The sequence below is a fragment of the Bos javanicus genome, chromosome 20 (assembly GCF_032452875.1).
Source record: "Bos javanicus breed banteng chromosome 20, ARS-OSU_banteng_1.0, whole genome shotgun sequence".
NCBI classification, from domain to species: domain Eukaryota; kingdom Metazoa; phylum Chordata; class Mammalia; order Artiodactyla; family Bovidae; genus Bos; species Bos javanicus.
Window position 1 is genome coordinate 1,106,470 of NC_083887.1, and position 27,110 is coordinate 1,133,579.

Consider the following 27,110-nt stretch of genomic DNA (forward strand, 5'->3'; position numbering starts at 1 on the left):
AACGAAAAGAATAAAATACTTAGGAATATATCTACCTAAAGAAACAAAAGACCTATATATAGAAAACTATAAAACACTGGTGAAAGAAATCAAAGAGGACACAAATAGATGGAGAAATATACTGTGTTCATGGATCGGAAGAATCAATATAGTGAAAATGAGTATACTACCCAAAGCAATGGAGAAGGCAATGGCACCCCACTCCAGTACTCTTGCCTGGAAAATCCCATGGGCGGAGGAGCCTGGTGGGCTGCAATCCATGGGGTTGCGAAGAGTCCGACACGACTGAGTGACTTCGCTTTCCCTTTTCACTTTCATGCATTGGAGAAGAAAGTGGCCACCCACTCCAGTGTTCTTGCCTGGAGAATCCCAGGGACGGGGGAGCCTGGTGAGCTGCCTCCTATGGGGTCACACAGAGTTGGACACGACTGAAGTGACTTAGCAGCAGCAGCAGCAGCACCCAAAGCAATCTATAGATTCAATGCAATCCCTATCAAGCTACCAATGGTATTTTTCACAGAACTAGAACAAATAATTTCACAATTTATATGGAAATACAAAAAGCCTCAAATAGCCAAAGCAATCTTGAGAAAGAAGAATGGAACTGGAGGAATCAACCTGCTTGACTTCAGGCTCTGCTACAAAGCCACAGTCATCAAGACAGCATGGTACTGGCAAAAAGACGGAAATATAGATCAATGGAACAAAATAGAAAGCCCAGAGATAAATCCATGCACCTATGGACACCTTATCTTTGACAAAGGAAGCAAGAATATACATTGGAGAAAAGACAATTTCTTTAACACGTGGTGCTGGGAAAACTGGTCAACCACTTGTAAAAGAATGAAACTAGAACACTTTCTAACACCATACACAAAAATAAACTCAAAATGGATTAAAGATCTAAACATAAGACCAGAAACTATTAAACTCCTAGAGGAAAACATATGCAAAACACTCTCCGACATAAATCACAGCAGGATCCTCTATGACCCACCTCCCAGAATATTGGAAATAAAAGCAAAAATAAACAAATGGGATGTAATTAAAATTAAAAGCTTCTGCACAACAAAGGAAACTATAAGCAAGGTGAGAAGACAGCCTTCAGAATTGGAGAAAATAATAGCAAATGAAGCAACTGACAAAGAATTAATCTCAAAAATATACAAGCAACTCCTGCAGCTCAATTCCAGAAAAATAAAAGACCCAATCAAAAAGTGGGCCAAAGAACTAAACAGATATTTCTCCAAAGAAGACATACGGATGGCTAACAAACACATGAAAAGATGCTCAACATCACTCATTATCAGACAAATGCAAATCAAAACCACAATGAGATTCCATTTCACGCCAATCAGAATGGCTGCGATCCAAAAGTCTACAAGCAATAAATGCTGGAGAGGGTGTGGAGAAAAGGGAACCCTCTTACACTGTTGGTGGGAATGCAAACTAGTACAGCCACTATGGAGAACAGTGTGGAGATTCCTTAAAAAACTGGAAATAGAACTGCCATATGACCCAGCAATCCCACTGCTGGGCATACACACCGAGGAAACCAGAATCGAAAGAGACACGTGTACCCCAATGTTCATCGCAGCACTGTTTATAATAGCCAGGCCATGAAAGCAACCTAGATGTCCATCAGCAGATGAATGGATAAGAAAGCTGTGGTACATATACACAATGGAATATTACTCAGCCATTAAAAAGAATGCATTTGAATCAGTTCTAATGAGGTGGATGAAACTGGAGCCTATTACACAGAGTGAAGTAAGCCAGAAAGAAAAACACCAATACAGTATACTAACACATATATATGGAATTTAGAAAGAAGGTAACAATAACCCTGTATGTGAGACAGCAAAAGAGACACAGATGTATAGAACAGGCTTTTGGACTCTGTGGGAGAGGGCAAGGGTGGAATGATAAAGGAGAATGGCATTGAAACATGTAAAATATCATATGTGTAATGAATCACCAGTCCAGGTTTGATGCACGATACAGGGTGCTTGGGGCTGGTGCACTGGAATGACCCAGAGGGATAGGATGGGGAGGGAAGGGGAAGGGGGGTTCAGGATGGGGAACACGTGTACATCCGTGGCAGATTCATGTTGATGTATGGCAAAACCAATACAATATTGTAATGTAAAATTAATTAATTAATTTAAAAATAAATTTTTAAAAATAATAAAAAATTTTAAAAATAAAATTAAAGTTTATTGTAATATAAAATACACAATTATACATAAATCATAAATGTCAACTCAAATAATTTTCACAAACCAAACACACTGTGAAACCACCTCCCAGAACAAGAAATTAAGTATTGCTAGCAGCAGCACCCCACAGACCCCCCTTCACATTGCTTCTCAGCCACCAGATCCCCAGCCAAGGAAACCACAATTTTAACACCATAGATTAGTTTTACTCATCTTGAACTTAATTATAAATGGAATTTTCAATCTGAAATCTCTTGGCTTCTTTTATTCAACATCATGTTTGTGAGAGTCATCATATTGTTGTGTGTCACATTCATGTCTCACTGTGGTTTAGGATCAGTTGTCTTAAGACATTACATGTGATCTATTTATGTACATGTGGCTAGTTTCCTAGTTGAGTCAGTTATGAATAAGACTGTATGTACATTCTTGTACATATTTCTGCCTTTCTGTTGAGTATACATTTAGGAGTAGAATTACTGTGTCATAGTATAGATAAATTTTCTCTTGATTCTATGACAAATTGCCACAAACTTAATGGTTTAAGATAACAAATTTAGTAACTTACAGTTTATATCAGAAATCTAACATGAATCTCACTGAGCTAAGATGAAGGTTTAACTTTAGAAGGCAATGGATTGGCAGGGCTGTCTCTCTTTCTGGAGGCTCTGGGAAATAATCCATTTCCTTGTCTTTTCCAACATCTAGAGACCACCTGCTTTCTTTGGCTCACGTGCCTCCACCAGTAACTTTGATTCAAATCCTTCTCATTCTTTCATTTGGTTCTCTCTTATGATTTCCTCTTCCACTTTTAAGGACCCTTGTGATTACACTGGGAATGCCCAGATAGTCTCCCTATTTTAAGGTCAGGTGATTTGTAACCTTAATTCTGTCTACAAACTTAATTCCTCTTTGCCATATAACCTAACATATTCACAGGTCCTTGAGAGTAAGACACGGACATCTTTGGGGAGCCATATTTTGCCTATCACACAGGGTATGCATATGTTCAGTTTTATTTTACTATGTAATAAGTTTTTTTAAAGAAGCTATTAACTTACACTCCCACAGCAGTGGAGGAAAGTTCTAGTTGTTTGATATATTTGCAAACACATTATTTTTTATTTTATTCATTTTGGTGGCATTGTACTGGTATCACACTTAAGTTTTAATTTGTATTTCCTCAATGGCTAATGATCTGAGCCACAGTCAGCTCCTGGTCTTGTTTTTGCTGACTGTATAGAGCTTCTCCATCTTTGGCTGCAAAGAATAAAATGAATCTGATTTCGGTGTTGACCATTGGGTGATGTCCATGTGTAGAGTCTTCTCTTGTGTTGTTGGAAAAGGGGGTTTGCTATGACCAGTGCGTTCTCTTGGCAAAACTCTATTAGCCTTTGCCCTGCTTCATTCTGTGTTCCAAGGCCAAATTTGCCTGTTACCCCAGGTGTCTCTTGACTTCCTACTTTAATTCCTTATGATTATACAGTGGAAGTGAGAAATAGATTTAAGGACCTAGATCTGATAGATAGAGTGCCTGATGGACTATGGACTGAGGTTCATGACATTGTACAGGAGACAGGAATCAAGACCATCCCCATGGAAAAGAAATGCAAAAAAGCAAAATGGCTGTCTGGGGAGGCCTTACAAACAGCTGTGAAAAGAAGAGAAGCAAAAAACAAAGCAATAAAGAAAAGATATAAGCATCTGAATATAGAGTTCCAAAGAATAGCAAGGAGAGATAAGAAAGCCTTCCTCAGCGATCAGTGCAAAGAAATAGAGGAAAACAACAGAATGGGAAAGACTAGAGATCTCTTTAAGAAAATTAGAGATATCAAGGGAACATTTCATGCAAAGATGGGCTCAGTAAAGGACAGAAATGGTATGGACCTAACAGAAGCAGAAGATATTAAGAAGAGGTGGAAAGAATACACAGAAGAACTGTACAGAAAAGATCTTCATGACCAAGATAATCACAATGGTGTGATCACTCACCTAGAACCAGACATCCTGGAATGCAAAGTCAAGTGGGCCTTAGAAAGCATCTCTACGAACAAAGCTAGTGGAGGTGATGGAATTCCAGGTGAGCTATTTCAAATCTGGAAGATGATGCTGTGAAAGTGCTGCACTCAATATGCCAGCAAATTTGGAAAACTCAGCAGTGGCCACAGGACTGGAAAGGTCAGTTTTCATTCCAATCCCAAAGAAAGGCAATGCCAAAGAATGCTAAAACTACTGCACAATAGCACTCATCTCACATGCTAGTAAAGTAATGCTCAAAATTCAACAAGCCAGGCTTCAGCAATACGTGAACCATGAACTTCCAGGTGTTCAAGCTGGTTTTAGAAAAGGCAGAGGAACCAGAGATCAAATTACCAACATCCGCTGGATCATAGAAAAAGCAAGAGAGTTCCAGGAAAACATCTATTTCTGCTTTATTGACTATGCCAAAGCCTTTGACTGTATGGATCACAATAAACTGTGTAAAATTCTGAAAAAGATGGGAATACCAGACCACCTGACCTGCCTCTTGAGAAACCTGTATGCAGGTCAGGAAGCAACAGTTAGAACTGGACTTGGAACAACAGATTGGTTCCAAATAGGAAAAGGAGTACGTCAAGGCTGTATATTGTCACCCTGCTATTTAACTTATATGCAGAGTACACCATGAGAAACGCTGGGCTGGAAGAAGCACAAGCTGGAATCAAGATTGCCGGGAGAAATATCAATAACCTCAGATATGCAGATGACACCACCCTTATGGCAGAAAGTGAAGAGGAACTAAAAAGCCTCCTGATGAAAGTGAAAGAGGAGAGTGAAAAAGTTGGCTTAAAGCTCAACATTCAGAAAATGAAGATCATGGCATCCGGTCCCATCACTTCATGGGAAATAGATGGGGAAACAGTGGAAACTGTCAGACTTTATTTTGGGGGGCTCCAAAATCACTGCAGATGGTGATTGAAACCATGAAATTAAAAGATGCTTACTCCTTGGAAGGAAAGTTATGACCAACCTAGATAGCATATTCAAAAGCAGAGACATTACTTTGCCAACAAAGGTCCGTCTAGTCAAGGCTATTGTTTTTCCTGTGGTCATGTATGGATGTGAAAGTTGGACTGAAGAAAGCTGAGCACCGAAGAATTGATGCTTTTGAACTGTGGTGTTTGAGAAGACTCTTGAGACTCCCTTGGACTGCAAGCAGTTCCAACCGGTCCATTCTAAAGGAGATCAGTCCTGGGTGTTGTTTGGAAGGACAGATGCTAAAGCTGAAACTCCAGTACTTTGGCCACCTCATGAGAAGAGTTGACTCATTGGAAAAGACTCTGATGCTGGGAGGGATTGGCGGCAGGAGGAGAAGGGGATGACAGGATGAGATGGCCGGATGGCATCACTGACTTGATGCATGTGAGTCTGGGTGAACTCTGGGAGTTGGTGATGGACAGGGAGGCCTGGCGTGCTGCGATTCATGGGGTCACAAAGAGTCGGACACGACTGAGTGACTGAACTGAACTGAATGGCTAATGATGTTGAGCATCTTTTTCAGTGGTAACTGGCCTTTGGAAGGCTTCTTTTCTCAAGTTCTTATTTGAGTCTTTTGGTCAACTTTTTATTGGGATTACATCTTTATTGCTAATCTATCTATGAATAAAGTTCTAGCAATAGATTTTCTTAGGTATTATGGATGTTTTGGTATTATGGATGTTTTGGTATTATGGATGTGCTATGTACTCAGATGCTCAGTTGTGTCCAACTCTTTGAGATCCCATAGATTACAGACTGCAAGGCTCCTCTGTCCATGTGATTCTCCCAGCAAGAATACTGGCAATCCTTTGTCAGATATATATACTATAAATACCTTTTCCCACTCTATGGCTTGTCTTATCACTTTCATAGTGGTATCTTTTGATAAACAGAAGTTTCTAATTCTAACAGTCCAACTCTTTTCTTTTGTTATTATTTTATGGTTATTCCATATAAGAAATTTGGCCTGAAAATATTCTTCAGTGTTCTCATTTATAAACTTTATTTTCTTACTTATTTATAATATATCTGGAATTTTTCTATAATGTGAGGTATAAATAAAAATTCAATTTTCTCATATGGATATCCAATTGATAAAAAATTAATCTCTTAAAAAGATTTAACTTCCTATTGCAATTCAGTTTCACCTTTGTCAAAAAATGAGTAAATATATGTGAGGTGTGTGTGTCTTTTACTGATTTTTCAATTTGAAATGCAATTCTCATTTTAAAAGATTTGCTCATTTATTTTTCAAAAATTTTTTAAAAAAATTTCCCAGTGTACCCTTTATTTCTATAAATGATACTTCAAGTATTCAAAATGCACTTTTTAATATTATCTCTAACATATAGTTCTATTATTTCTGACTTTAGGACCATTAATTCTTGAGTTATTTCTGCTGTTTCCCTCACAGTGGGCTGCCTCCCTGTGTAGTTTTAATTTTTGTATGAGAACTTCTTTTCAGTGAGCTGTCTATGTCTGTATTTGTATATAAGAGACATACAACATGAGTTTTGGCTTAACACATAAAAGCTTATTTTTCTTCTCACGCAAAGTCTGCAGCTGCCTTCCAAGCAGTGTGATCCAGCAATCCAGCTGTTTCCATCTAGTGGCAAAACTATCTCAAGATGCAGCTGCCACTGTCACCAAGAAACAAAGAGGAAGAGCAGGAGACCTCATGCCTTCTCTTCCATGCCTCAGCTCAGAGGTGACCTGCGTCACTTCCACTCAGTGGAACTGCCTAGAAATAATCCATTGGTCCTAACTAACTGCAAGCGGCCTAGAAATTACAAGGGAGCACACGACTATCTGGTGAGCAATAAATGCCTCTGCTTTTAAATAACCAAGGGCAACAACTCAAAAGGGCCATTCAGTCATTGCATCCAGTTCAAACCCCATCAGATCTAGACATGGTTCCTCTTTGTCTTGAGGTCTGTGGCCCAAAGAGGTAATATCCTCTCCTTTTCTAACACAATGGTAGAACTGCAGCAGGATAACTTCAGTGAATGCCTTCATTCAGGAAGGGGTGGGGAGGGGTTCAACAGCCAATGGTCTGAAATGGCACTGTGTAAATTGTGAGGCTCCACTTCAGTGAGAATGGGAACATATTGTTTTGTATCCTTAGGAATGTTCTGTAGTATCCAGTTCTTGGAAGCCTCAGTTTCTAGTTAATGGTGTCTGCTGACTATCTGTCATGACAGACTACTTTCTACTGTGTTTTGTAATTTTTGTTTGTGAGCTGATGAGCAGTAGGGATTTATGAGTGTGGTAGTCAGTCACGTGTACCCCAAGTTATGAAAATGTTTCTGCATAGTGCCTCAGGGGATTATTCAGTCCAGGACTGCTTTTTTAAAAACTTGAATTTCTCAGTTGGAGTTTTATCATGAAATACTAATAAACTTAGACTCATGCTCACCCAAGCACAGGTCTGGGGATTTTTCATGAAAAATTTCTGACTGCTCTGAACCACAAAGCATTTAGCTGAAGCCTTTCTTGTCCCCTTCCCAGATCATTTCCCAACTCTCTTCCTCAGAGGTAACTGGTATTGTGAAAATGGTTTGTATCCTTCTCATTCATGTATTTATACTTTTGTTCTTGTTGTTTAATCACTAAGTTATGTCCAACTCTTTTGCAACCCTGTGGATTGTAGTCCGCCAGGCTCCTCTGTTCATCAGATTTCCCACCCAAGAATACTGGAGTGGATTGCCATTTTCTTCTGCAGCAGATCTTCCTGACCCAGGAATAGAACCTGTGTCTCCTGCATTGGCAGGCAGATACTTTACCACTGAGACATCAGGGGAGCCATTTACACTTTTACTGTGTGTCTAAAAATAGTCAATAGTATTGATCTGTAGTTTAAAATTTATAATAATGGCATCATATTGTGGTTATTCACTGCAACTTGTTTTTCTCTCAGTAAACATATTTTCAAGATTTGAATATGATGATAAGGGCTTCGCTGGTGGCTCAGTGGTGAAGACTTCCACCAGTGCAGAAGACAGGTTTGATCCCTGGTCTGGGAGGATCCCACATGCCGCAGAGCAACTAAGCCCATGCACCACAACTATTGAGCCTATGATCTGGAGTCTGGGAGCCACAACTACTGAAGCCCATGTGCCCTAGAGTCTGTGCTCTGCAACAAGAGAAGCCACTGCAGTGAGAAGCCTGTACGCCACAACTAGAGACTAGACCCCATTGCCACAACTAGAGAAAAGCCCACACAGCAGTGAAGACCTGAGACAGCCAAAAATAGACAAATAAAACTAAAAATTAAATGGAAAAATTTTAAAGTTGCTGATGAAGATCAAGTTTTTTTGTTTTAATTGCTATATAGTAATCTACTTTAAATAAAATTTCAAAAACTCAACACTTTTCCATTTTTCTATTAATGAAAAAAAATAAGGTTGTTTCCAATTCAATTATTGCTGCATGAATATTCTTTGTTCATTTTCATGGAAGTGTACTTGGGTTACATATTTGATATGGAATTATTGGGTCATAGGATCTGGCTATCTTTATTAAGTACTAATAAATTGCTCTCCTAAATGGTTATGCCAATTTAAAGTCACAAGCATTTTGATAGAAAATATGATGTTGGCTTTTCAATATTTAAGTCAAAACTTGGTTTTGTTAGATCTTTTAATTTTTTCCATATGACAGATATAAAATTTTATCTCATTGCAGTATTTTTTTTTTTTACATTTTTATTTTTTATTTTTTATTTTTTTTTAATTCTTCCAATTTTATTTTATTTTTAAACTTTACATAATTGTATTATTAATTTGCTGTTAGAAGATTATCATGAGGTTGACCTTTATTTCACAATTACCAGCTTTTCAGGTTTCTTCTGTGAAGTATTCCATTTTCTACTATGATTTAATCTGTCGTCTGTTGATTTATAAGGAAGTTTTATATTTTTTGGATGTAATCCTTTGTCAGCTCTGTGAATTTTAAGTGTTTTCTTCTTGTCTGTGGCTTGGAAATCTTCCTTAGAGTCCTAAGAAAACTTTACTTGGTTGAGATGTCTGGAGTCTGTATGTTCAAATGTCTTGTTCATGCCTTTTCACCTTACTGCAGTGTGTCAGGGACACCATATGAGTAGGTGATATTTCCATGTTCCTTGGGACCTGTGTAGACACTGCTCTTGAAGCTGAATTGATTTTTCTCATCAACTTGTGTTTGTGGGACCCTTGGCTGCCAGCAGGATCCAGGTCACCCTAGACTGGTCACTGTAAACTCCTGGAGCCATTTCACCTGATGCCACCTGAGTGAGAGCTTAAAAGACTAGCAACCTAAAGAAAATGATAATCTGGGCAATGACTTACTAGCAGTCAGGAAAATACTTCCTATAAGCCTTCAACAGACAAGAAGTGGTGCTGACAGTCAGGATCACTGAAGAGCAAGCTTTTAATCTGACCTGAAAATCATATAAGCTATCAGAACCATTGCACCAGGTTTCTGCTACAACTTGTAATATTTAACTTAGAGGCAGTGTCACAGAAGCAGGGCAACAATTTGTGTTACAGCTACCCCACATGCGATCTATCTCTTGTGTGTGTAAGCTCAGTCACTCAGTCGTGTCCAACTCTTTGTGACCCCATGGACTCTAGACCACTAGGCTCCTTTTGTCCATGGAATTTTCCAGGCAAGAATACTGGAGCAGGTTGCCATTTCCTATTCCAGGAGATCTTCCCGACTAGCTCTCTCTTGTTTGTTATTTAAAGAACACTGGAGGGACTTCCCCGGTGGCCCAGTGGTTAAGAATCGCCTGCCAGTGCAGGGGACATGGGTTGATCCCTGGTCTGGGAAGGTCTTACATGCTGAGGAACAACTAAGCCCCTGCACCACGACTACTGAGCCAGAGCTCTAGAGCCAGCGGGCTGCAACTGCTGAGCCCACACGCCTAGAACCCAAGCTCTGCAACAATGAAGCCACTGCAGTGAGAGGACCGCACCATGAAGAGCAGCCCCACCTGCCGCAGCTGGAGAAAGTCTGCTCGCAGCAACAGAGATCCAGCACAGCCAATCATAAGTAAATAAATAAACAAACCCATAGTTTTTTTAAAGTGAAGGAAAAAAAGAATGCTGGAGAGGCTTATCTGTGTACCCCCAGGCAAGTGTTACCTTCTCTCAAAAACTCATTGTCTCTACAGACAAAATTAGAAAAAGGGATTTGGTACCTAACATTTTATCATTTTCTTCTGACTGGCTTGGTCCCATGCAATTTCTAACACCAGGAATACTCCTTTGGTTTAGCTGTGAATCTCAAACTTTGGCCACTCAGTGCTATAATGGAAATTTTTCCACAATGTCTGCATCACAGCTCCAAATAGCCACCTAAAATGCAAATTCTCATTCTTTATCATAAGTTTTCATGTGGTTTTTTCAGTCTACTTCACATTATATGTGAATTTATTTTAATGAACAAAATGATGCATTTGAAATTTAATTTTCAAGTAAGTTGAAGCTCTAGGAAGAGATGTTTATGTTGTGACTTTGAATAGCCCCTAGTTCATTTGTAAAAACATCCATGCAGCTGTGGTTCCTGCAGCAAAGGTTCCTTCTAGCCATATGTCTACTACTCTTCAAACACATAAGAGAAGACTTCAGTCACATGGTCTCTTTGCTGTCCTTTGAGCTTGCTATTCTATTTCTTACCTAAAGATCTTTATTTATGTCAAGTCACTTTCCAATTTAGCATACTTAATCCTCCTTCTGCTAATTTTTCTGAGAACTAGAAGGCTCTGACTCTTGGATAAGGTTTCTCAAGCCCACGGAGCTTGACCTCAGAGCTCCCCGTCTTTTACTGTTGGTTCCTCAATTGAACACATTTACCCTAACTGGACTGCACTTTCCTCAAGGTCGGTCTATGTCTCAGAACTCTGCATCTCTCTTAGACCTCATTAGAACTACACTTTCTAGTAGAAAGCATCGAAGATTTTACATTCTGTGAATGTTTGTAGACAAAGATGAAATCATCCTCATAAAAAGAAGAAAAAGGAGGCAGAGGGGAGGAGGAAGAGGTCTCAGTCCATTCTGCTGCTGGAACAAAGTACCACAGACTGGGTAACATACAAACACACACACAAACAGAAGGTTTTTTTTTTCTCACAGTTCTGGAGGCTAAGATGTCCAAGTTCAAGGCATCAGCATGGTTGCGCTCTGGTCAAGGCTCTCTTCCTGGTTGACAGCTGTCCCTTTCTCGCCATGTCCTCACACGATGAACAGGGCAAGGAAACTCTGTGAAAACCCCGTGATAGCAGCATTAATCCCAGCCACGATAAGGTCCTCCAAAAGGCCCCACCTACTAATACTACACACTGGGCACTAGGACTTCAACAGAATCTTGAGGGGATGCCAGCACTCCAAGAAGCTAGCATTGAGGGCTGATGGCATGCAGGCACTATGCAAACACAAACACTATAACAGTCTTTACCACACTGCTGTGAAGTGCTGACAGGTATCACTGATGCCCACATTCTGTAGACAGGAAAGCTAGGGCTCGTAGAGGCTAAAAACTCACCAAAATTCACATCACTGTGAGAGAGCTATAATGCTGGTCCCTAACTCCCTGATCAGTTCAGTTCAGTTCAGTTGCTCAGTCATGTCCTACTGTTTGCGACCCCATGGACTGCATCATGCCAGGCTTCCCTGTCTGTCACCAAAACCCAGAGCTTGCTCAAACTCATGTCTTTTAAGTTGGTGATGCCATCCAACCATCTCACCCTCTGTCATCTCTCCTGCCTTCAATCTTTCCCAGCATCAGGGTCTTTTCCAGTGAGTCAGTTCTTCACATCAGGTGGCCAAAATATTGGAGTTTCAGCTTCAGCATCAGTCCTTCCAATGAATATTCAGGACTAATTTCCTTTAGGATGGACTGGTTGGATCTCCTTGCAGTCCAAGGGACTCTCAAGAGTCTTCTCCAATACCTCAGTTCAAAAGCACCAATTCTTCTGTGCTCAGCTTTCTTTACAGTCCAACTCTCACATCCATACATGACTACTGCAAAAACTATAGCTTTGACTAGATGGATCTTTGTTGACAAAGTAATGTCTCTGCTTTTTAATATGCTGTCTAGGTTGATCATAGCTTTCCTTCCAAGGAGCAAGTGTCTTAATTTCATGGCTACAGTCACCATCTGCAGTGACTTAGGAGCCCCCAAAATTAAAGTCTCCCATTGTTTCCATTGTTTCCCCATCTATTTGCCAAGAAGTGATGGGACCAGATGCCATGAACTTAGTTTTCTGAATGTTGAGTTATAAGCCAACTTGTTCATTCTCCTCTTTCACTTTCATCAAGAGGCTCTTTAGTTCTTCACTTTCTGCCATAAGGGTGGTGTCATCTGCATAGCTGAGGTTATTGATGTTTCTCCTAGAAATCTTGATTCCAGCTTGTGCTTTTAGGAAGCATCCCTATGAACTCCCTGATGGTGGTCCTTATGTTCTTAACTATTAAGGGGGAAAAGAATGGGAACAAAAGTCAGACCAATTTAACATGGTTTGGGGTGATTGGTGAAAGTAGCGACACAAGAAGACATCAGCTGGGCTCAGGAGTGGGAGGCAGCGTGCTTTCTAGTAGAAGAAACTAGCCCTTTCTTGCAAAAAGTAGGTGATTTCTGCTAGAATTGTCCTAATGAAGTCCAGGAGAGACAGAGAGGTCTGAGGGTCAGACTTGATCTTGAGAAGCATGCAGTCCAGTTAAGGACACATGTGAAGAAAAAAATAAAGCTAACAACATAGGGTGATGTTCCAGGCTCAAATGGGCATTGCTGAGTGGCAAGAAGGCCCCAGTGATTGGGAGGAGGGCAGAGGATAGAGCACAGAGAACATAAATTCCCAGAGAACCTATTTCCTTTCTTCTAGTTGACCCCTCACAGAAACCAAACTCTCGCCCAGCCTGTCAGTCTGATACCACGCCTGGCCACAGCAATCATGCCTGCTCAGCATTCCCACAGATGGATATCGTTTTCCAGAATAGAGTGTGGAAAGCGATATTTTTCTTCCTTCATGATAACATCCCCACAATTAGGGGGGGGAAAGCCAGAAACTGATATTTTACAAGGTCACGCTTCATTTTCCCTGACTTGGTGCAGCTTCATTTCTATGAAGCCAGTGTGAACTCTGGAGGCTGAGTATCTGGTGGAGTCTGTGCCCTCAAGAGTCTGCTGAGTCTTTCACAGAATCTCCGTAAGTGGAAGAATGTAAAATTGTGCAGAGAAATGCTTTAACATGCAACCAGTCAGCGAGGATTTGTCAGATCAGCAAAGGCCAATTCTGAGTGTTCCCTGCTGGGTTTCCTTACACCCTGGGACACTCGGATGAACCATCTATTAAGAATATTTTCCAAAGTCATTTGTGTTAGATTATAGGCTATAAACTGCTTATTGTTGCCCTTCTGCCATAAATATAAAGCAATTATTTTTAATGCAAACAGCTGCTGGGCTGGCCTCTCCAAGATGCTCTGCCCAGGGACTCATGTTTGGCTGTCTTCTCCTTCATCAAGTGCATTTCTGATTGTTTTTCTGCTTTGTGGCATACCACACATATGGTAGTATTGGGGGTGGGTATGAATTTTCCTTCCAGAGCTCTGTTTGGGCACAGAGTTTCTAAAAATATCCAAAAGGAATTGAAGGTGCAGAGGGGCAATTTAAGTTGTACGAAATCTGATGACTCAAACCCTTATTACAACCTCTAATTTCTTAAAATGATCTTGGAAGCACCAACCCATTTTTCCTAACCTCCAGCAATAAGATTTGGGGTTTTGGGTTATACATATTGATTCAAAAATTCTTTATGGAGGGTCTGCAATGTACCAGGGCATCATGCTAGATATTGAAGATACAAATGTGAACCAAAATTGACATGGTGCCTGATCCCCTGACTCTTCCTCTTCCCCTAGCTTTACTGAGGTAGAGTGAACAAATAAAATAAGATATTTAAAGTCTATAATGTGGTGATTTGATATACTGGGCTGGCCAAAAGTGTTGTTTTTTCTGTAAGATGGCTCTAGTAGTGCCTAGTTGTCTTTAACTCCATTTGAAATAATTTTGTTAGACTGTACTGTGACAGCTGTCATTCCAGTATGCATCTAAAAACAAAAAACTTATCAAAATTGGTGAATTTTTGTGTAACCATTTTAATATTGAAAATGGAAGAAAACAAGCATTTTCAGCATATTATGCTTTATTATTTCAATAAAGGTAAAAACATAACTGAAATGCAAAAAGAATCTGTGCAATGTATGGAGAAGGTGTTGTGACACATTGAACATGTCAAGAGTGGTGCCAACTTTCATGCTGGATGATGTTCCATGGTCAGGGAGACCAGTTGAAGTTGATAGCAATCAAATCAAGACATTAATTGAGAACACTCAATGTTATACCACATGGGAGATAGCTGACATATTAAAACTATCCAAATGAAGTGCTGAAAATCATTTGTACCAGCTTGGCTGTTAATCACTTTGATGTTTGGGTTCCACATAAGTTAAGTGAAAAAAAACCTTCTTGACCATATTTCTGCATGTGATTCTCTACTTAAATGTAATGAAAATGTTCTACTTTTAAAACAAATTGTGATGGGCATTGAAAAGAGGATACTGTACAATAATGTGGAATGGAAGAGATAGTGGGGTAAATGAAATGAACAACCACCAACCACACCAAAGGCTCTTCATCCAAAGAGGGTGATGCTGTATAGATGGTGGGATTGGAAAGGAATCCTCTATTATGAGCCTTCCGGAAAACCAAACAATTTATTCCAACAAGTACTGCTCCCAATTAGACCAACTGAAAGCAGCACTCTATGAAAAGCATCCAGAATTAGGCAACAGAAAATGCTTAATCTCCCATCAGGATGACAGGACTACATGTTTCTTTGAAGACCAGGCAAAAACTGTTACAGCTCGGCTGGGAAGTTCTGATTCACCCGCCATCTTCACCAGACATTGCACAATAAGATGTCTATTTACTTCAGTCTTAGCGAAATTCTCTTAATGGAAAAAATTCCACTTCCCTGGAAAGCACCTGGAACAGTTTTTGCTCAAAAAGATAAAAAGTTTTGGGAAGATGGAATTATGAAGTTGCTTGGAAAATGGCAGAAGGTAGTGGAACAAAATGGTGAATATGTTATTCAATAAAGTTCTTGGTGAAAATGAAAAACAGGTCTTTTATTTTTACTTAAAAACTGAAGGAATTTTTGGGCCAACCCAATACATGTACCTTGTGAAAGGGTTTCCCCCATCACGTTAATTAACACATCCATCACCTCACGTGTTCATCCCCCACCCTTTTGAAGGGGATGAGAACATTCAGTTCTACTCTCTTAGCAAATTTCAACTATACCAAACGGTGTTATCAACTAGAGTCACCATGTGATGCGTTAGCTCTTCAGACTTTATTCATCTTATAGCTAAAAGTTTGTACCCTTTTACCAACTCAATTTCTTCCACCACCTTCTGAAAACAACTTTCAACTTTTTATGTCAATCCCATTCCTCTTATAGCCTAGTAGGGGAGAGAGACTATCAAATTACTGTATAAATTGTGATCCGAGGTATGAAGGAAAATTAAAGAACTAAAAAAATGCCGAATCTAGTGATTCATGGCAATTCTTCTAAGAAAGCAGTGCTTGAGTTGATGGTAAAGTGGAGTCAACTCTGCTAGGGAAGGGAGGGAATAAGGATGAGATTTCCAGGAAGACATTAGCTCAGCTCAACTCAGTCGCTCAGTTGTGTCTGACTCTGCGACCCCATGGACTGCAGCACGCCAGGCCTCCCTGTCCGTCACCAACTCCCGCAGTTTACTCACACTCATGTCCATTGAGTCGGTGATGCCATCCAACTATCTCATCCTGTCATCCCCTTTTCCTCCTGCCTTCAATCTTTCCCAACATCAGGGTCTTTTCAAATGAGTCAGCTCTTCACATCAGGTGGCCAAAGTATTGGAGTTTCAGCTTCAGCATCAGTCCTTCCAATGAATATTCAGGACTAATTTCCTTTAGGATGGACTGGTTGGATCTCCTTGCAGTCCAAGGGACTCTCAAGAGTCTTCTCCAACACCACAGTTCAAAAGTATCAATTCTTCAGTGCTCAGCTTTCTTTATAGTCCAACCCTCACATCCATACATGACCACTGGAAAAACCATAGCCTTAACTAAATGGACCTTTGTTGGCAAAGTAATGTCTCTGCTTTTTAATATGCTGTCTAGGTTGGTCATAACTTTTCTTCCAAGGAGTTAAGTGTCTTTTTATTTCATGGCTGCAGTCACCATCTGCAGTGATTTTGGAGCCCTCCAAAATAAAGTCAGCCACTGTTTCCACTGTTTCTCCATCTATTTGCCATGAAGTGATGGGACCAGATGCCATGGTCTTAGTTTTCTGAATGTTGAGCTTTAAGACAGGAAGACATAGAGGCACAGTAAAGGCAAGGAGGTAGGATGAGCATTAAAGGAACTGAATTAAGGCCTGGGCACCCGATTCAGAGAGGGAGACAAACAGCACAGTGCGGCTGAGAGGGGGCAGGGGTCAAGTCCAGCAAGACTGTGAGGGCCTTGTGAAGAGGAGCTTGGGATCCATCCTGAGACCAGTAGGAGGCCATTGGAAATCACAGCTATAATCATTGAGTTGTGTCTGACTCTTTTCAACCCCACAGTCTGCAGCACACCAGCCTTTCCTGTCCTTCACTGTCTCCCAGAGTTTGCAAATTTAGTGACTGAACAAAGTTATCATCAATACTTTGCTTAAGTATGGTTCATGGAAACCAGAAGTTTCCTCCTGAGGCCCTAATAGCTGTAGCTTCCAATGATCTTCTACTGATCTCAGGATGGAGCCCAAGCTCCTCTTCACAAGGCCCTCACAATCTTGCTGGACTTGACCCCTGCCCCCTCTCAGCCGCACTGTGCTCTTTGTCTCCCTCTCTGTATCAGGTGCCCAGGCCTTAATTCAGTTCTTTTAATGCTCATCCTACCTCCTCACTTTAATGTGTCTTTATGTCTTCCTGGAAATCTCGTCCTCATTCCCTCCCTTCCCTACCAGAGTTGACTCCACTTTACCATCAACTCAAATTGGGGCTTCCCTGATAGTTCAGTTGGTAAAGAATCTGCCTACAATGCAGAAGACCCTTGTTCGATTCCTGGGTCAGGAAGATCCCCTGGGGAATGGATGGATTACCCACTCCAGTATTCTTGGGCTTCCCTTGTGGCTCAGCAGGTAAAGGATCTGCCTGCAATGAGGGAGACCTGGATTCAATCCCTGGGTCGGGAAGATCACCTGGAGAAGAGACTGGCTTACCCACTTCAGTATTCTGGCTGGGAGAATTCCATGGACTATACAGTCCATGGGGTGGCAGAGTCAGACACAACTGAGCAGCTTTCACTTTCACTTTCACATCCATTGAATCAGTGATGCCATCCAACCACCTCAGCCTCTTCCTCCATTCTCCTCCTGCCCTCAAACTTTCCCAGCATCAGGGTCATTTCTAATGAATCATCTCTTTGCATCAGGCGTAAAGTACTGGAGCTTTAGCTCCAGGACCAGCCCTTCCAATAAATATTCAGGCTTGATTTCCTTTAGGATTGTTTGGTTTGATCTCCTTGCTGTCCAAGAGACTCTCAAGAGTCTTTTCTAGCACCACAATTAGAAATATCAATTCTTCAGCACTCAGCCTTCTTTATGGTCCAACTCTCACATCTGAACATGAGTACTGGAAAAACCATAGCTTTGACTGTACAGACCTTTGTTGGCAAAGGAACGTCTCTGCATTTTAATATGCTGTCTAAGTTTGTCATAGTTTTTTTCCAAGGAGCAAGAGACTTTTAATTTTGTGGCTGCGGCAATTTTGGAAACCAAGAAAATAAAATCTGTCACTGTTTCCACTTTTCCCCCATCTATTTGCCATGAAATGATGGGACTTGATGCCTTGATATTAGTTTTCTGAATGTTGAGTTTTAAGCCAGCTTTTTACTCTTCTTTTTCACTCTCATCAAGAGGTTCTTTGGTTCATCTTTACTTTCTTCCATTAGAGTGGTATCATCCCCAAATATGAGGTTGTTTATATTTTTCCCAGCAATCTTAATTCCAGCTTGTGACTCATCCAGCCTGGCATTTTGCATGGTGTAATTACAGAAGAAATACTTTAATGGGTTTTGTGGAGTTAAAGGAACCAAGGAAGGGTGTTGAGGTACTCAAGCAAAGTAACGTGGAGAAGCCACGATGACCTTCAGGTCTGAGGAGGTAGGGAGGGAAGTCATGAGAGGCAGAGCCAGGAAGGAGAGTCACTATGTAGGACGACATGGGAAGTCACAGCAAACAGCAGGAACTGCGACACTCCAGGGGGAATACACACTTCAAATGCCCCCATCTCTTGCTCTCCAGTCCCCTGCTGGATCCTTCACTGGCTGAACCCCAACAGGATACAGAAAGCCAAAGAAATCCATTGAGATTAGCAACCCAAAAAGGTAGAGAGAGGGGAAAGTGGAGAATAACCAGCCCTGAAGGCTTTTAGCCTGTGAGTACATGATCAGATCTGTGTTACAAAATAGATTATTCTGATTGCCCTGCAGAGGACCAATGGGCACAGATTAAGAGCAAGAGGACCCATGAAGAGGCATCAGCAGTAATCAAGAGAATACCAACAACAGTGCCCAAGCCAGAGTGCTGACCAAACAGATGGGTAGGAGTGGGCACGCTTGGAGGTTCCTAACATGGAAGAGCTTGGCCATGACTAGAAGGAACTTGTGCAGCCTTCAGATCACACCCGTCCATTGTAGTGAGATCGCTGAGGCTCTAAAAATATTAATAGAAGGAACATGAGCCAGAGGCAGAGTTTTTCCCCATCCCCTCCACCACACTGCTCCATCAACATACTCTGCTTGAATCAGACCCTGATCCTTCACTTTTAATCTCCAGGACAAATTCCATCCTTCTCTAGGGCCCCTAAGGGTCACTGTGGCAATATCCATTCTCAGAACCTTGACTTTACCTACCCGACTGCAGTTTCTTGACTCCACGTTCTTCTTGCTGGGGAGACCTGAACGTTAGTGGTGCTGTACAGCTGAGTTCACCTTGATGCTGGATCAGAGTAAACAAGGTGTGCTAGAGAAGCAAAGCACAGCCTCTTTTCACCTTTATTTCTAACAGCAAACAATCACTGAATGCTTACTCTATGCTGGGCAACATTCAAATCCCACAACCATACATGGAGATGCATATATTATCATTCCTTTACAAATGAGCCAACTGAGGCTCACACAGATTAAACAACTTGCCCAAGATCCACAGCTGGTAGCTGGAAACACCCGGATTCAAAGCCAGGTCTCCCTGCCTCTAGGCGTCTATTTACCTCTCACCTACCTGGCACACCACTCTACTAGGCTCTCTTGTTTAGGGCATTGGTGTTGATAGATTTCAAGGCATCAGAGAGTAGGAACTGGCAAACAGTCATAGATGACAACCCTCAATCCTGTGTGTACATGCTATTCTTCACATCAAGAGGAGTCACCCAATTTCCCTCACCTTGAATTTGGGCTGGGCTCAGTGCATTTGTTTTAACCAGCTGAAGTCTGGAGTTTCTGTGGCCATATCACAAAACGTCTTGCAATTTTCTCTTCAGATGCTCCCTCTTAGGGGCCTGCTGCCATGCTTTAAGGAGTCCAAGCCACATGGAGAGGCCATGTGTAGACACTTCAGGTGCAGCCTCAGCTGAGCTCTAAGCAAAAAGCCAAACATAAATGCAACCCAGGTGAGTGTGCTTAGATATCAAAACCAGTTGAGTCTTCAGATGACTGTAGCCTGAGACACCATCTGACTATATCCACCCATGAGAAATCTAAGCAAAAACCACCTGCCAGGTACGCTCAAGAACTATGAGAGACAATTCATGCACTATATTAATAAAGTGCATGAATCCACTTAATTTAGGGGTGGTTTATTATGTATTCATGGATAGTTAGAACAAAGGGTAAGGTCTCTGACCTCATGAAAATAATATTTAGACAAATGGAACATAAGCATGCCACACGCATTCCCTCTCCCACAAAGCTGTTAATGAGGAGCACCCCCCACCTCTTTCCTGGAAGCTTGTCCTTCTCTGCCAAAATCTGGACCCTCTGGTTCTTAAGCCCAGCCTCCCTCTTAGTCTGCAGGGGTTTACCTGCCTGGGGATGCCTCGGTGTACAGTAAGAGACCCAGCAGGGCAAGATGGGGTGTGTCTTGGCTCATAGTTCTTTGCCTTCCACTCCCTCCCAGCTTATGGCCATACAGGTTCTCCACCAATATGAAGTGCGGAGATGGAACAGATGCTAGGAGCCACAGGACTCAGACGAGAAGGAGGCAAACCAGGGTGAAGTGGAAGACAGAGGGGGCCTTGCAGGAAAGCCTTCATCCTAGAAAAGAAAAAAAAAAAAAATCCGTGAATTATTTTAACCCAGGACTAGATTTAAGTCAGCTTCTAACAAGTTTTCTCAGTTTCAGCATCACTGACATTTTGAACTAGATAAGTCTTTGTTGTGGGGGCTGTTATGTGCAGTCTAGGATGTTTAACAGCATCTCTGACCTCCATGGGCTTCCCAGGTGGTGGTAGTGATAAAGAACACGCCCACCAATGCATGAGACATAGAAATGCAGGCTCGATCCCTGGATTGGGAAGATCCCCAGAGGAGGACCTGGCAACCCACTCCAGCATTCTTGCCTGGAGAATCCCAGGGACAGAGGAGCCTGGGGGGCTACAGTCCATGGGGTTGCAAAGAATCGAACACAACTGAAACAACTTAGCAGGGTGCACACCGGCTGCTACCAACCAGATGCTAGTAGCATGCGCCCCTCCCCGAGGTTGTCACAACCAAAAATGTCTCCAGACATTGCCACACGTCTTGGGGGTAGGAGTGGTGGGAAATGGCAAAACTGCCCCTGATTGAAAACCACTGCTCCTCCCTTCCTTCTCTGACGATTTTTTCCTCTTGGATCTGAGAGAACCCCATGACAGCCACAGCGGTCCTTCACCCTGCCAGGTGCCTATCATTGCAGCACCCCCCTCACCTATCTCCCCCAGGCTCCCCACTCCCTGATCTGCCCCCCTACCCCAGCCAGATGGCCTTGAAGCTCTATGGAGGGCATCTTATAGACATGCTGTGGTACTGCAGGCTGAGTCCATCCCACACTCCAGGCTAAGGATGATACAACCCTAAGCCACTAGGCAGCTGTCTAGCACACCAGTTAATAGGGGATACTGAAATGTCACTGGAATAAAACTACAGCAGGGAGCTGGTTAACTCAGCTCTCCACACATGACTGCTGACAAAACTGGTGACACCTAAATTAGTTTGGTTGCAATTAAACACTGGGTACTGTTGCCAGTCTATGTGTGCTGATATTTTTGTGGCAAGTACATGCAATTTACATGGACAAGGCCTCACCACTAACTTTGAGACTGGCCCCCCAAGAGTTCCCTTTAACAATCCAGTCTACTGAAATTCTGAAACTGAAGAATTCATGATACTGCATGTACTCTTTCCTGGAGATGATTTATTAGAATAACTTCATTTTTTTGGTATTTTTTAATATAAATTTATTAATTTTAATTGGAGGGTAATTACTTTACAATATTGTATTGGTTTTGTGATATATCAACATGAATCCACCACGGGTGTACATGTATTCCCCATCCTGAACCCCCTCCCACCTCTCTCCCCATACCATCCCTCTGGGTCATCCCAGTGCACCAGCCCCGAGCACCCTGTCTCACACATCGAACCTGGACTGGTGATTCGTTTCACATATGATAATATACATGTTTCAATGCCATTCTCCCAAATCATCCCACCCTTGCCCTCTCCCACAGAGTCCAAAAGACTGTTCTTTACATCTATGTCTCTTTTGCTGTTTTGCATACAGGGTTATTGTTACCATCTTTCTAAATTCCATATATATGCGTTAGTATACTGTATTGGTGTTTTTCTTTCTGGCTTACTTCACTCTGTATAATAGGCTCCAGTTTCATCCACCTCATTAGAACTGATTCAAATGTATTCTTTTTAATGGCTGAAAAATACTCCATCGTGTATATGTACCACAGCTTTCTTATCTATCCGTCTTCTGATGGACATCTAGGGTGCTTCCATGTCCTGGCTATTATAAACAGTGCTGCGATGAAAATTGGGGTACACGTGTCTCTTTCCCTTCTGGTTTCCTCAGTGTGTATGCCCAGCAGTGGGGTTGCTGGGTCATGTGGCAGTTCTATTTCTAGTTTTTTAAGGAATCTCCACACTGTTCTCCATAGTGGCTGTACTGGGATCAATGGAACAAAATAGAAAGCCCAGAGATAAATCCACGCACCTATGGACACCTTGTCTTTGACAAAGGAGGCAAGAATATACAATGAAGAAAAGACAATCTCTTTAACAAATGGTGCTGGGAAAACTGGTCAACCACTTGTAAAAGAATGAAACTAGAACACTTTCTAACACCATACAAAAAAATAAACTCAAAATGGATTAAAGATCTAAATGTGAGACCAGAAACTACAAAACTCCTAGAGGATAATATAGGCAAAACACTCTCCAACATAAATCACAGCAGGATCCTCTATGACCCACCTCCCAGAATATTGGAAATAAAAGCAAAAATAAACAAATGGGACATAATTAAAATTAAAAGCTTCTGCACAACAAAGGAAACTATAAGCAAGGTGAAAAGACAGCTTTCAGAATGGGAGAAAATAACAGCAAATGAAGCAACTGACAAAGAATTAATCTCAAAAATATATAAGCAACTCCTGTAGCTCAACTCCAGAAAAATAAACGACCCAATCAAAAAATAAGCCAAAGAACTAAACAGACATTTCTCCAAAGAAGACATACAGATGGCTAACAAACACATGAAAAGATGCTCAACATCACCATTATCAGAGAAATGCAAATCAAAACCACAATGAGGTCCCATTTCATGCCAGTCAGAATGGCTGCGATCCAAAAGTCTATAAGCAATAAATGCTGGAGAGGGTATGGAGAAAAGGGAACCTTCTTATACTGTTGGTGGGAATGCAAACTAGAATAACTTCATTTTAAAAGTTCAATATGCCTCTCAAGAAACTGTCTAGTTCAGAAAATCCCATGCAATATGTACATGGAATATAAATCTTTATTTTCAACATAAAAAGCATTTAATTTTTATTTTTTCATTCCTACTAAATGTTGAACAGACATGTAAAAACAGGTAGGGTTAAAAGGCCCCCAAATCACTCACCTGGCATGTTCATGTCTCTGTCTAACCAGTGTGTGGATGGAAGGTGAAGAGGCAGAAACCCTGAGAAATTATGCTGGAAAAGAACGTACTGGTCATAGCAAACACCCTCTTTCAAGGGTGTTTGTAGAGAAGACTCTACACATGGACATCACCAGATGGCCAACACCGAAATTAGATTATATTCTTTGTAGCCAAAGATGGAGAAGCTCTATACAGTCAGCAAAAACAAGACTGGGAGCTGACTGTGGCTCAGATCATGAACTCCTTATTGCCAAATTCAGACTTAAATTGAAGAAAGTAGGGAAAACCACTAGACCATTCAGGTATGACTTAAATCAAATCCCTTATGATTATACAGTGGAAATGAGAAATAGATTTAAGGGACTAGATCTGATAGACAGAGTGCCTGATGAACTATGGACGGAGGTTCATGACACTGTACAGGAGACAGGGATCAAGACCATCCCCAAGAAAAAGAAATGCAAAAAAGCAAAATAGCTGTCTGAGGAGGCCTTACAAATAGCTGAGAAAAGAAGAGAATCAAAAAGCAAAGGAGAAAAGGAAAGATATACCCATTTGAATGCAGAGTTCCAAAGATAGCTATGAGAGACAAGAAAGCCTCCCTCAGTGATCAGTGCAAAGAAACAGAGGAAAACAATAGAATGGGAAGCACTAGAGATCTCTTCAAAAAAATCAGAGATACCAAGGGAACATTTTATGCAAAGATGGGCACAATAAAGGACAGAAATGGTATGGACCTAACAGAAGCAGAAGATATTAAGAAGAGGTGGCAAAAATACACAGAAGAACTGTACAAAAAAGATCTTTATGACCCAGATAATCACGATGGTGTGATCACTCACCTAAAGCCAGACATCCTGGAACGTGAAGTCAAGTGGGCCTTAGGAAGCACCACTACGAACAGAGCTAGTGGAGGTGATGGAATTCCAGTTGAGCTATTTCAAATCCTAAAAGATGATGCTGTGAAAGTGCTGCACTCAATATACCAGCAAATTTGGAAAACTCAGCAGTGGCCACAGGACAGTTTTCATTCCAATCCCAAAGAAAGGCAGTGCCAAAGAATGCTCAAACTACCACACAATTGCACTCATCTCACACACTACTAAAGTAATGCTCAAAATTCTTCAAGCCAGGCTTCAGCAATACGTGAACCATGAACTTCCAGATGTTCAAGCTGGTTTTAGAAAAGGCAGAGGAACCAGAGATCAAATTTCCAACATCCGCTGGATCATGGAAAAAGCAAGAGAGTTCCAGAAAAATATCTATTTCTGCTTTATTCACTATGCCAATGCCTTTGACTGTGTGGATCACAATAAAGTGTGGAAAAATCTGAAAGAGATGGGAATACCAGACCACCTGACCTGCCTCTTGAGAAATCTGTATACAGGTCAGGAAGCAACAGTTAGAACTGGACATGGAACAACAGATTGGTTTCAAATAGGAAAGGGAGTACCTCAAGGCTGTATATTGTCACCCTGCTTATTTAACTTATATGCAGAGTACCTCATGAGAAACACTGGGCTGGATGAAGCACAAGCTGGAATCAAGATTCAGTCCAGTTCAGTTCAGTTACTCAGTCATGTAAGGGTGGTGTCATCAAGATTGCTGGGAGAAATATCAGTAACCTCATATATGCATATGACACCACCCTTATGGCAGAAAGCGAAGAAGAACTAAAGAGTATCATGATGAAAGTGAAAGAGGAGAGTAAAAAAGTTGGCTTAGAGCTCAACATTCAGAAAACTAAGATCATGACATCTGGTCCCATTACTTCATGGCAAATAGATGGAGAAACAGTGGAAACAGTGGCAGACTACTTTTTTCAGCTCTAAAATCACTGCAGATGATGACTGCAGCCATGAAATTAAAAGACTCCTTGGAAGGAAAGTTATGACCAACCTAGGCAGCATATTAAAAAGCAGAGACATTACCTTGCCAAAAAAGCTCCATCTCGTCAAGGCTATGGTTTTTCCAGTAGTCATGTATGGATGTGAGAGTTGGACTATAAAGAAAGCTGGGCACAGAAGAATTGATGCTTTTGAGCTGTGGTGTTGGAGAAGACTCTTGAGAGTCCCCTGAACTGCAAGGAGATCCAACCAGTCCATTCTAAAGGAGATCAGTCCTGAGTAATCATTGGACGGATTGATGTTGAAGCTGAAACTCCAATACTTTGGCCACCTGATGTGAAGAGCTGACTCATTTGAAAAGACCCTGATATTGGGAAAGATTGAAGGCAGGAGGAGAAGGGGACGACAGAGGATCAGATGGTTGGATGGCATCACTGACTCAATGGACATGAGTTTGTGTAAACCACTGGAGTTGGTGTTTAACAAGGAAGCCTAGTGTGCTGCAGTCCATGGGGTCTCAAAGAGCTGGACATGACTGAGAGACTGAACTGAACTGATGATGATGTAACCATTAGCAGGGAAATCTAAGAGCTGGGAAAGATACTTACCCTTCTACAACTGATACTGTGATATAGCTGAGACAATGAAATTAATTTTTTTCAGCAATACTGATTGAGGGACTTCCCTGGTGGTCTAACAGTTACGAATCTAGCTTCCAATACAGGAGCTATGGGTTTGGTTCCTGATCCAGGAGCTAAGATACCATCTGCCGTTAGGCAGCCAAGCCCATGCACCACTGTGCACACTGGAACCTGCACGGCGCATGCCAAAACAAAGACCATGTTGTTGTGTGCATGACACAACTAAGAGAGGACACAGCAAAGAAATAAATATCAAAAAAAAAAAAAAAGGAAAGTCTCCTCCCTGTGCAGTTTCCTCCCTGAAAACATTTAAAAAAGAAAAAGAAAGAAATACTGATTGAGTACCTTATGCATTGTCAGAAATTGTTCCAGAGGTTAGAACAATAAGTAGACATATCTGGAGCTGTTCAAGAATGAAGAACTACAAATATGCAGGTATAAACCACAGAGAGTTTAGATTTGAAATATGCAAATATATTTAAATATCTAAATATCTAAAACATTTTCAATAATTCTGCTACATATCACATTCCGCTGTGTTTCCCAATCTTTTGCTCACATGGCTGTTGTCCCATGAATCATGTTGTATTCCAATGAGTTATTTATGGATTTATTTCCCCCTGGTAGTTTGCAAAATCCCCAAGGACTGGGAACGTGTGTGTTAATTCACTAATTAAAAAAATTTTAATCACTCATATGTTTATTCATCACTCATCACTCACATATTTATTCAACAAAGGCTTTCTGAGTACTTTGTCTGCACCTGCTGCTGGTATCTGGGGAGGCCAAGATAACTAAGACACGGTATCTGTCCTACAGGAGCTCAAAGAAAATTAGGGAGAAAGATGAGGAGACATCAATACAGCCTTGAATGGTGTATGCTGTTGTTGAGGTATTTACTGAGAAGAGCAGAAGCATCAGGAGGGAATATCCAACTCTGCTGAGGCAATGGGGGTGAAGGAATTCATCACAGAATGGAAGACAAGGAGAACTTGTCCAGGATTTTATCCCTTGTTTCCAGCACACAACAGTTTCTCTATGCAAAATGAATGAATGAATAAATGAAGATGCATAAACAGAATGTAACTGAGAACATTTTGTCCCAATCAGCATCTACTGCCCTTCATTT

At 41.3% G+C, this 27,110-nt stretch overlaps 1 protein-coding gene across 1 annotated transcript in view; it reads right to left on the bottom strand.

Annotated features, from left to right (window-relative positions):
• The window catches only part of SLIT3 (slit guidance ligand 3), a 764,694-nt gene extending 753,236 nt beyond the window's left edge, over positions 1-11,458 (bottom strand). Inside the window, exon 1 of the mRNA XM_061393171.1 lies at positions 11,349-11,458. The gene's annotated coding sequence lies outside the window, so the exon portion shown is untranslated. The remainder of the gene's footprint in view (positions 1-11,348) is intronic.
• Positions 11,459-27,110: the final 15,652 nt, after the last annotated feature.